The following is a 12,500-nucleotide window of genomic DNA, read 5'->3' as shown; positions in this document are numbered from 1 at the left end:
ATCTAAAATGGAGAGGGTTAGTGTCAGTGACTGGAGAAAGAAAAAACATAATATTGGAAGGGTGTGTGTGAGAGGGGGGACGGGGGAAGCGGGATTAGGAAAAAAAAAATCAAATATGCACGACTTCTGTACATTATTTTTTGAAAAGAGGTTCATGTGGGGACCTACAATAAACAACCAACTGGACTATTTAACACATAGCTAGCTAACTTTAATAAAGAACAGTTTGAAATATATAATTTTTTCAAAAAAAATGTTAACTTTTGAAACTGGTAACACGTGTTCCGTAATTTCTGGAGGCAAAAATGGTTTCATTACTAAACAGCGGGTTAGAACTGCTCTACCGTTAAACGTCCCTTGCAAATGCATTCAATATTTTCACAATATTTTGTGTATGGGGCATTTAGTAATAACCTAAATGCCATGCTCTTAACAGCCCTGCCAGTTCTTTTAGCATTTAATAAGGCGGAAACCTTCTAAAGACACAAAGGAATTTTGCATATTTCTTTCAACAATAATACACATTTCAGATGAGGATAAACGATGAGGAAGTTCAACTGCATTTAAAGCGATTTTAGCTCCAAGCTTTGCAAGATGATCTGCACGTTCACTAGAGAAAAGCCCACAGTGTGAGGGAATCCAGCACATTCCAATATTAGTTCCTCTCATTTGAATACAATGAATAAAAAATCTTACTTAAAAAATGATATTATAATTAATGTTCGTACAACCTGATTTGATAGACTGCAGAACTGATTTTGATTCGACACAAAATAAAACATTAATCAAGTTTAGGGGCAGATCAATTAGATATGTTAATGCCATAAGGATGGCAATTAATTCAGCTGTAAAAATTGAGAAGCCCTTTCCAATATGATATGACTTTTCAATTTTCAAAGCAGGAATTGCATATCCAGAACCAGCAAACTGATTTTCTAGAACAGAACCGTCTGTATATATTTTTAAGTGGTGGGGGTATGTTTCAGACAAGTGTGTTTTGACTCGAGAAGCTAGTATATTGGGATTTTCATCTTTCTTAATGTCACAATATTGAATGTCAAAAGCTGCTCCCGTTAATTCCCATAATGGAACTGGTGAAGTGCTCATAATCGGAGCAACATTTTGTGGATCAACATTTGATTGATTAATAGTATCTGACACGTATGTAGAAATAGTTTCTAGATTTCTGTTCTGTTTCGCTCGTTTCGAAAAAAGTTTGTCAGATCGTATATTAATCTCAGTTTTGACAGAATTTTCTGTAGCATTTGCTCTAATTACATATTTTGCCGATGCTAGCTTTCTTAATTCATTAAGAGGTAGTATTCCTGCAGCTCTATACGACTGTAATGTGTTCGTATGAAACGGAACACCTAGGGCCAACTTTATGGCTTTGCTATCTAGGCTTTGCATTTTTTTAAGGAAAGCATTCGGAGCAGAGAAAAATACCTCCTGTCCATACGTCAATCTAGATCTTACCAGTGCAGTAGCGAGATGAATAAGTGTTTTTGAGAGAGAGAGAGTGTGTGCATTGAAGACAAGTTCAGTGTCACCTGTCAACAAGAGCAACCCATCCAAGTTCTCCCTCACCCACCCCAAAGGGTAAGTTAGACCCATGCGACCTGGTTGTAATTAATTAATTATTATGTTTATATAGCGCTGAATCTTGTGCAGAGACAAATCAAAGCGCTTTCGTACCAGTCATTCAAACGCATGCATAACTACAAAACTGGAGAGAGAAAAAATCCCACCTGGCAAGAAGTTTTCAAAAATCAAGTTAAATCTCAGCTTGCTGTTATATTTATATTGCTAATCGTAATCAGAATATCAAAATTCATTTGACTCTTTGCTGAGGAGAGTGAAACTGTGCGTAGTGAGGAGGAGAGTGCTTGAAATGTTTCTGATGAGTTCACGCTCGTTGGATCTCCCGACTTTGTTTCACGAAGATAGTGACAAAACATTTGGATCAGCCCTCGTATCTGTAAGTTGTGTGTTGTGCAATATTGGTATTGTTTCGTCAGTCCATATCAAGATTTAATCATTGTAGCTTAATGTGTGCAAGTTTCGACTCTGTGTGTGTGTGTGTGTGTGTGTGTGTGTGTGTGTGTGTGTGTGTGTGATTCTGTATGCATGTAAGTTTCTGCATGCATGTACAACAGACAAACCCGTGCGCGCTTGCGCGTGCGCACGCACGTACATAGTTTCATATGTCTGGGTTTCGACTCTGTGTGCGTGTGTGTGTGTGTGTGCGTGTGTGTGTGTGCATGCCTGTGTGTGTGTATGTATGTGTGTGTTGCATGTGTGTGTGTATGAGTGTGTGTGATTCTTCATGCATGTAAGTTTCTGTGTGCATGTACAACACACACACACGCGCACGCAAATACATGCACGAACGTAGTTTAATGTATGTGATTTTCGACTGTATGTGTGTGTGCGTGCATGTGTGTGTATGTGTGTGTGTGTGATTCTGAATGCATGTAAGTTTCTGTATGCATGTATAACATACACACACACATACAAACACACACACACGCACGCATGCACGCACACACGCACGAACACACACACACACACCGTCACACCCACAAGCACACACACGTGATAAACACTGGCACTGATATATACACACAGGCTGTCACACACACACACACACACACACACACACACACACACACATCACTCACATCACACACAATCATACCCCCCCCCCTACACACACACACACATTACTCACAACACACAGACACACACACATCCACACACCCATTCTTTCGGCAGTCTCTGAAAAGTGAAAAACCCACGAGTGCACATTCAAATTCAGATAAAGGAAATCAAATTTTATTTTATTTATCCCCATCTTTTGCGAACAGAATCTTCATTAGAGAAAAGTAGGTCTGTATAGACCTCATTGGTCAGTGTTCCCTTAGCCGTGGTGATGTGAGTTTCCGTGGAGTCCTCGTTTGAACCAGTTATCTCTGCAACAGACAATGCATATTCTTCACGCCACAAAGAATAAAACTGTGTATAAATTGAAATAATCGGGAACAGTGAAAGTGATACATGATGGAATTAAAAGATGATATAGTGGCGTTGATGCCTGATAATTCATTCTTTTTCACACATTCGCTTGCCAATGTATTGCATAGAGAATATAATCATAGCATACGTGTGTGAATTACGAGAAGGAAGCCAATTTACTGACTGTGTGAGAACTGTCTCCCTCACCCTCTTTGTATTCTACAAACATGCATATATATTATTTTATTTGGGCTGATTTCATTCATGATATATATATATATATATATATATATATATATATATATATATATGTGTGTGTGTGTGTGTGTGTGTGTGTGTGTGTGTGTGTGTGTGTGTGTGTGTGTGAGGACCAACACTCGGTTTATATCACAGTTTACAGTTGGGCCAACACCAAAGTGAGAGCTGTATTAACAATGGTTTCTCCATTGCAGTTGAAAATCATTTACAGCTTAGTCTTTTGTGACGGACTATGACTCAAACTAGGAGGCAAATTTGCACTGTCTCTTAGTGCTGCAGCCTTGGGGGTTTGTGTGCCTTTGGGAACCATTCCAACGCCGACTGTCCAAAAAAAACCCTTGGCACAAGAGAGTGGGGATGTAACTTGGGCAGCAGACTCTCCACTATAGATATTCGGGACAGCCAGTTGCCTCCTCTGCTATTCTGATGGTCATAGTTAGATATGACTATCACACACACACACACACACACACACACACACACACACACACATATATATATACATATATATATATATAATGTATGTATGTATCACACACTTACATACACACTCTGCCTCCATTTTGTCCAGTGACCACAACGGCCAGTCCCGCACACAATTGTAATTGCAGCACTGTGCGTCTTCTTGGCAGGGTTCACCACGTCTCAAGCAGGAGGCCCTTTGGTCAGAAAGTGGTTCATGCAAGGACAAACAGAACACAATGATATATATATATATATATATCGTACACTTACATGCGCACACGGGGTCCATGTCTTCCAGTGACCACCACGACCAGTCTGTTACACAATAGTCATGGCAGCAGTCTGCGTTTTTTTCGCAGGGTTCACCACTGCTCGAACAGGAATCCCTTTGGTCAGAAAGTGGTGGTTCATGCAAGGACAAACAGAACACAGTGATCAGAAAGAAGTAGACTAAATCTTTACAAACGTCAAAACATGAGAAACAAGAGAGGCAAGGCCTTCAAGACTCACTTGTGATACACTGAAAAAAAAAAAATCCAAGCTTTTTATGTATTGTGTATAATTTCAAAATGTAATGTTTAAGATGAGAAAGATCAGTTTAAAGCGAATTAAGTCCCCTAGCATTAATTACAGAGTAATTTCCCTTTTTTACTATCTGCACCAAAACGTTTGCAAAATAAATAAAACTTCCATGCTTAGCAAAAGAAGTTCCTGTTTGAACAAAAAATGATAATAATGACTGCTCTTGTTGTTGGGTCAGAATATCAGATCAAAGTGCCAAGTTTAGAGAATACAAAAAATATAAATATAACAGTAAATGCAGTTTGCATATAATTAGGCTTCATTTTTTATTTTTTTGTGCCCATCCCAGAGGTGCAATATTGTTTTAAACAAGATGACTGGAAAGAACTGAATTTTTCCTATTTTTATGCCTAATTTGGTGTCAACTGACAAAGTATTTGCAGAGAAAATGTCAATGTTAAAGTTTACCACGGACACACAGACACAGACACACACACACACACACACACAGACAACCGAACACCGGGTTAAAACATAGACTCACTTTGTTTACACAAGTGAGTCAAAAAGAGGTGCAACGTGTTGAGCCACAGGCTCTTCTTCAAGCAAATGTTTCTTTCACCTTCACCTTCACCTTCACCTCTCCCGTAGTCTGGGTTCAGACCGTTGGGGCACCGCTGCTGACCTGGCCACCACCCCTCTCCACTCTTCACGGTTTTCTGATTTCCTCAGGGCGTCACCGAGCGTCAAGCCTGTCCACCCCCGGATGTTGTCTTCCCATCTCTTCTTCTGCCGTCCTCTCCTTCTGCCTCCTTGTACGGTGCCTTGCAGGAACGTTTTGGCAAGACCAGATGATCGGGAGATGTGTCCATACCACCTAAGTTTGCGTTTTTTCACTATGGACAGAAGGTCTTCGTTGGGTCCAATACTTTGCTTGATTCTGTTCTTCACTTCCGTGTTAGTGATGTGGTCTCTGTAGGAGATGCCAAGTAGTCTACGAAAGCATCTCATCTCGACAGCTTGGATTCTTCTCTCGATGTCCGCAGTCAGGGTCCAAGTCTCGCAGGCGTAGAGCAATATTGACATAACCAGGGAACGCATCAGTCTGATTTTTGAGCTGAGAGCGATGTTTTTGTTGTTCCAGATGGTGTTCAGCTTGTTGAGTGCCATTGTTGTTTGGGCAATTCTCGAGAGTACTTCTGGTTTAGATCCTTCATCTGACACGATTGCTCCCAGATATTTGAAGCTGTGGACTGTTTTAAGCTTTTCGTCGTTGACTTTGATGTCAATGCTGATGCCGTTGGTGTTGTTAGTCATCAGTTTGGTTTTCTCCGCACTGATTTGCATTCCATACGATGTGGAGGCTTTGTCTAGATGTTTGACCAGGCTTGCCAGTTCTTCTTCTTTTCCAGCCAGTCCATCAATGTCGTCGGCAAAACGTAGGTTTGTGATTGTTCTGCCGCCTATGCTGACTGTTCCTACATGCTCTTCCAGTGCGTCAGTCATTATTCTTTGTAAGAAGATGTTGAAGAGTGTTGGGGAGAGTAGACAGCCTTGTCTCACTCCGACTGTGGTTCTGAACCAGTCCCCGATGCTATTGTTGAGGTAGACGGCGCTGGTGGCTTTGTCATAGAGGTGCTGTATCAGTCTGATCAGGCTGGCGTTGATGTTGTACAGATCCATGGTAGCCCACAAAGCTGCATGCCAGACCCTGTCAAATGCCTTCTTAAAATCAATGAAGACGTGGTAGAGGTCTTGTTGGTGTTGATGGTACCTCTCACATAGCAACCTCAAGTTGAAGATTTGTTCAGTTGTGCTCCTTCCTGGTCTGAAACCTGCCTGTTCTTCAGCAATGATGTTTTCTGCTTGTGGTTTCAGTCTGTTAAGCAGGATCTTCAACATGACTTTGCTGGGATGACTAATCAGGCTGATGGTGCGGTAGTTTTGACACTGCTGGAGATTGCCCTTTTTGGGGAGGGTGATGATCAGTGATTGTGTCCATGGTGTGGGCCATTCCCCTGTTTGCCAGATCTTGTTGCAGATTTTCAGTAGCACATCTATCATAACTTCACCCCCTGCTTGGACCAGTTCTGATGGGATGTTGTCCACTCCTGCCGATTTCCCTTTTTTCAGCGATGCTATTGCTGCCTCTATTTCTTCACGGAGTATGGGGTGATTACTGTTATCAGTGGCTGGTGGAACATTCAGTATTGCTGGATCACCTGTGGTCTGTATGTTGTATAGCTCTGAGCAGTATTCTGTCCATCGCTTTAGGATGTCTTGTTCTTCTGTTAGACATTTTCCATCCTTGGTCTGGATGTTGGACATAGTTCTACCTTGCCTTGTGTTGGTAAGTTCTTTCACAACTTGGTAGGCTTTCTTGCTGTTGTTTCTTGTCAGGTTTTCCTCTATGTCCTGGCATTTTCCTTCAATCCAATTCTCCCTTGCCTTCTTCATGCTTCTCTTGATTTCGGTGTTAACTGCTTTGTACTGTTTCTTTATCATGACGCAAAATCAAAATGACGTCACCAGACGAGACGTCATATCAAGTTCATGAGTTGTATCGGAGATTAGAAAAGAGAGATAAACCACTTGCAGAAATTGCTGAAGCCAGGCAGCCTGCGCCGCGAGACGCATTCATTATTCATGAGCTGCCTTTGCCCCGCCCAAACTAAGGGAAAGCGTCAGTCGAACGCAGTCTCCTGAGTGATTTTATAATTTGGATTACACCTTTTTTCCCTTTTCTGTTTGCTTCATCCCACGCAGATGTCAAACTCAATTTTGTTGTGAATAACATTCCTAAATATTTATATGTATTGGTTACTTTTATTTCCCTATCACCACAGCACCATTTTTCACGAGTCGAAAGATGACCTCCATTGCGGAAAACTATAATATTGGTCTTATCGAGATTCACTGTTTGTTGTAGTCTGTCTGTTTCTTGCTTAAGGGCATTTAATTGATTTTGTAACCCTATGGGTGTGTCAGACAAGAGAACAACATCATCAGCAAATAGCATTAAGAGCAAATCTGTTGCGCCAGGTATCATTTGTATTCCATGTCTCCCCTTCTTTGATAACTCCACTGCCAATTCACCGATGAAAAAGGAAAACAGCTGTGAGCTTAGCATACAACCTTGTTTAACCCCTCTTGGACACTGAAAAAAGTCTGAATAAATACCTTTGTCACGAACACATACAAGTACAGAATCGTAGATGCTTTTAACAGCCATGTAAAACTCCCGAGAGAGAGAGAGACAGAGACAGAGACTTAGAGAGAGAGAAAGAGCACAATACAACGGTCTGCTCGGGCAACATGAAGCGTTCGTATATATATGAATTATATATATGATTATGTACATATAGATAGATTTAGATTTACATACTGATAGATCTATATGAAATTATGTATGTATGTATTCATGTATGTATGTATGTATAGACAGATGTTAGAAGAGAGACAGAGCTGAATATGTGTTTTATGTTTTGATATATATATATATATATATATATATATATTTGTTGTTGAAGAAATGGTGATGTAAACCAGAAAGTGTGAAGAAAAAGTAGCGTTACGAAAACGCAGTTCAATAATTTACAACTGTCTCTCTCATGTGCAACATTGCGCTGGGGGGGGAGGGGGGGGGGGGGAGTTGGTGGTGGGGGGAGCTGCTTTATTTTCTTTTTATATTATCTACATTCAAGCAGATGCAAACGTGCTAAAAACCAAAGCAAAAATGAATCGGTTTTCATTGTATACAGTGAATCTTACTACACGTGGGAAATTCCAGGCGTAACTTAACTTTCGCTTTACTGCAGCTGAACCGTCAGAACCGACCAGTTTCCTTCAGGTGGGGAAGGAGAGGGTGATTTACCCCCACCCTTCCGCACTGCGTGTGTGCCCCAAAACGGCTTCAGCACTGTTATAGACAGTAAGAAGGTGCCTGCCGCGAGTGGTTTATCTCTCTTTTCTAATCTCCGGTTGTATGTCCCATCTATGCCAGGAAAACCACAGCCGTCACTCTTTGATGTTGAGTCTGGCTGGGGGAGGATACCAAGGCCGGCAATGAAGGTGGACTCCATGAAAAGCACATCATACACAACACACACATGCACACACACACACACACACACACACACATGTCATACCACTCATCACACCACCAACACACACACACACTACACATATATACCAAATACACACAGCACACACATCACACAGCACTCACATCACACATATATACACATCACACATCATTCACATTACACATACACACACACACACACATTACACAAAACGCACGCACACATACATCACACACACATCATACACACATCACACACACACATACACATCAGACATCATTCACATCACACAAACCACACACACACACATCACACACACTACATGCACACATGTCAAACACACACCATACACTACACACGTTCTCTCTCTCTCTCTCTCTCTCTCTCTCTCTCACACACACACACACACACACACACACATCACTCACATCACACACAATCATACCTCCCCCCCCCCTACACACACATATTACTCACATCACACAGACACACCAAACACATGCATCACACACATACACACACCACACACAAACACATCACACGCACATCACGCAATGATGCTTCTCGAATAACTGAATTGAACTTTGTCAGTAAAGGGAGACTGAGCAGTCAGCTTCAGTGTTCAGCGAAAACCTACCACACTTCTCTCCCCTTTCACTGAGACACGGTGTGTTCTGTCTGACATTGACAGTGTTCACTGAGACACGGTGTGCTCTGTCTGACAGTGACAGTGTTCACTTAGACACGGTGTGTTCTGTCTGTCAGTGACAGTGTTCACTGAGACATGGTGTGTTCTGTCTGACAGTGTTCACTGAGACATGGTGTGTTCTGTCTGACAGTGTTCACTGAGACATGGTGTGTTCTGTCTGACAGTGACACTATTCACTGAGACACGGTGTGTTCTGTCTGACAGTGACAGTGTTCACTGAGACATGGTGTGTTCTGTCTGACAGTGTTCACTGAGACATGGTGTGTTCTGTCTGACAGTGTTCACTGAGACATGGTGTGTTCTGTCTGACAGTGACACTGTTCACTGAGACACGCTGTGTTCTGTCTCTGAGTGAATGCTCAGTGGTTTTTATGTATGTTGTAAAGAGAAAAGGTCCCATGCCAAAACCTTGTGGCACACCATTTTTAAGTTTGATTCACTTGGACCATTTACTGTTTACAGTCACAGTTTGTGTTCCACAACGAAGATGTGATTGGAAACAGTCCAGTACTTTTCCAGTGACTATAAAACATTTGTGCAACCTGTCTAGCAGAATGCCATGATTTAGCATATCAAATGCTTCTGAAAGATCTGACAGTGCCAGTATGGAAACTCTCCAAAAAATACATGCAGTAAGAAGATCACTGATAAATTTTAAAAGAACAGTTTCTGGACTATGATTTGAACGATCAGCAGACTGGAACGCTGGAATGATGTGCAAGTTTGATGAAGAGCAACTTTTAAAAAAAAATTTAGATAGGAAGGGTAATTTGGATACTGGATAACATTTAGTTACCGTTCAATCAAAAATTTTCTTTTCCAACAACGGGAGTGAAAATGGTTTTTTTGAATGAGGATGGAACATCACCTGATGAAAGAAAATCATTGGTTAAGTCCGTTATTATGGGGATCAATTCATCAAGACATTTACGCGATTAATGTACACAACATGATAAAGCAGAAAAGCTACAAAACCCACCCCAACGCAAGACGACATGAAGCAACACAACACAGCGCAATGTAAGGCAAGACAAAACAAGAAACTGGTCTCCTTACCTCACGTCACGGTCCTCAGACGGATCCGAAACTGAAAGAACAGGGATAAAAACCATTAAAGTTATATCAGTCTGGTACAAGTCTTTCTCACTCAGAATTCCTTTCCTACATGACACATCACTATCACATGCAGATGACAGAAAGATGGACAAGTTTTTTTCAGAATGTTTACTACCATGACAAATGTTATATCCCTGTCTCTCTCAAAGTCTGTCTGTCTGTCTCCACCTCTTCTCCTTCACACATAAAGACTCCGCCACCTCAACCTCTAACACCTCACCAACATACCCACGTACACACGTGCCCATCTGTATATACAAAGTGGGATTTACTATAATATATATATATATATATATATATATGTGTGTGTGTGTGTGTGTGTGTGTGTGTGTGTGTGTGTGTGTGTGTGTGGGTGGGTGGGTGGTGTACATATATATGTATTTATGCATATGTATGCACACACACACACACACACACACACACACACACACACACACACACACATATATATATATATATATATATATATATATATATATATATACACGTAGGTACTTGTGAAAGGATGGTTCTATATCCCTTTTTCTCCCACATAAACGTGAACGCACGCAAACTCACTGTCTGTCTCTTTGTCAGTCTCTCAATGACAAAAGCCAACTTACCAACAGATCCAGCTGAAGCCAAGAGCAGAGAAAGAACAAAGAAGGGACCAAACCTCATGATGCTGCAGTTTTTTGGTGTTTTTTTTTTTTTTTTTTACTTTTTTTATACGTCGAAATGAGAACTGTTGGTTCGTTTCGCCGCGAATGAGGATGACACACAGCCACTCTTCCTATATACAGCTTGTCGACATGACGTCACAAGTGTCACGTGACTGAAGAGGGCCACGTGGAACATATGGCCATCTTTTCAATATCCATATATTGTTAGTTTTAACAATATTCTTTTGGTTTGGTTTTTTTTTCGGAAAACAATGGGCGTAATTTAAGGGAGTTCAGGCGGTTTCTATAATATCTACGTAAATACTTTTGTCTGTCACTTTCAAAGAAACTTCTCTTTGAACCAAGTGGGATGTACTTCAAGACTGTGCCGGTTTAACCAGAAGCTACTTAATCCAATTTCATTCAAGATAGTATGGATATATTTATGAATATGATTATTACTGCATGTTGTTGACGTGTGGGCGGAGGAAGGTGGCAGAATGGTAAAGAAGCTCATCAGCCAATTGACACAGAGTCCTACGAGGGTTTGGGATCGAACCCTGCTATCGCACTTTCTCCCAAGTTTGACTAGAAAATCAAACTGAACGTATAGTCTTTCGGATTAGATAATGAACTGAGGATCCGTGCGAAGCACGCACTTGGCGATGTGAAAGAGTGGGTGTACATCATCCGAATTAATCCTTTCTTCCCTTCAGACCAAACGGGTGGATCAGAACATACTTCTACATGGTTTATTAAATGTCACCTGGCTAAGCTTTATGCCCAAAGCCACAAGATCCAACCAGATTCACGAAAACATGGACTGGACAGCTGTTGTCTTGAACAAACAAGACGGAGAGAAAGAAAGAATCACGAGTGGATCCTTCAGTGTAAAGGTTTCTGTAAGCGTTCATACAAAGGAGGAATTAGCTATCATGTTGTGAATTCAGCTGTGACAGACATTGTTTTGTATCATTTTGACTCACTATGTCTATTATGCTTAAAAACAACAACAAACACACACACACCGACACACACCAACACCCACACAACCACACACAACAACTACAACCAACACACACACAACAACACACGCAGCCAAACACATGCACACAAAGACAAACGCACATACACATACAAAGGCGCACGTGCGTGCACGCACACCCACACCCACACATAAAAAAAATTATATATATATATATATAGAGAGAGAGAGAGAGGAGGGGGCGTGGGGGTGGCGAAGCGAACTGCTGGTGTAACAGACTGGATTTACCACCTTCTAATTCTTAGCCCCGTGGGCAGATTTGCAATGCCTTCAAACTTACCAAACGTACCTCCCTGGGATAAATCCAGGTTAAACCCCTACCACACCTGATCTGCCCCCTACTGTTCTTGAAGAAATATATGAAGTCACAAATAGGCTAAAAAAAAAAAAAAAAAAAAAAAAAAAAAAAAAAATATATATATATATATATATATATATAATTAAGTTGGAGGGGTGTCATTTTGGAATATCCCAGAGTTACCCCCTCTTAATCCAGATTAACTCATGGGAGGTAACTGTGCTGTGGCTCAGATTTACCGCTGGGGTTATTTCTGGGATATCCCATACTTACCTTTAATGGTTGGGAGGTATGTGTGGAATATCCCATACTTACCCCTTAATGGTCAGGAGGTAGTTATGGGATA

The 12,500-nt window shown here is 41.1% G+C and overlaps 1 long non-coding RNA gene across 1 annotated transcript; it reads right to left on the bottom strand.

Annotated features, from left to right (window-relative positions):
• Positions 1-2,920: 2,920 nt before the first annotated feature.
• LOC143275065 (uncharacterized) lies at positions 2,921-10,908 on the bottom strand. Its single transcript, XR_013053340.1, has 4 exons — positions 10,773-10,908; positions 10,111-10,141; positions 3,825-3,932; positions 2,921-2,972 (listed from the first exon to the last, which is right to left on the bottom strand). It is a non-coding gene; the product is annotated as an uncharacterized LOC143275065 (long non-coding RNA).
• Positions 10,909-12,500: the final 1,592 nt, after the last annotated feature.

The sequence above is a fragment of the Babylonia areolata genome, chromosome 29 (assembly GCF_041734735.1).
Source record: "Babylonia areolata isolate BAREFJ2019XMU chromosome 29, ASM4173473v1, whole genome shotgun sequence".
NCBI classification, from domain to species: Eukaryota; Metazoa; Mollusca; class Gastropoda; order Neogastropoda; family Buccinidae; genus Babylonia; species Babylonia areolata.
Note: the sequence above shows the minus strand (reverse complement) of the source record. Positions and strands in the feature narration are given on the sequence as shown.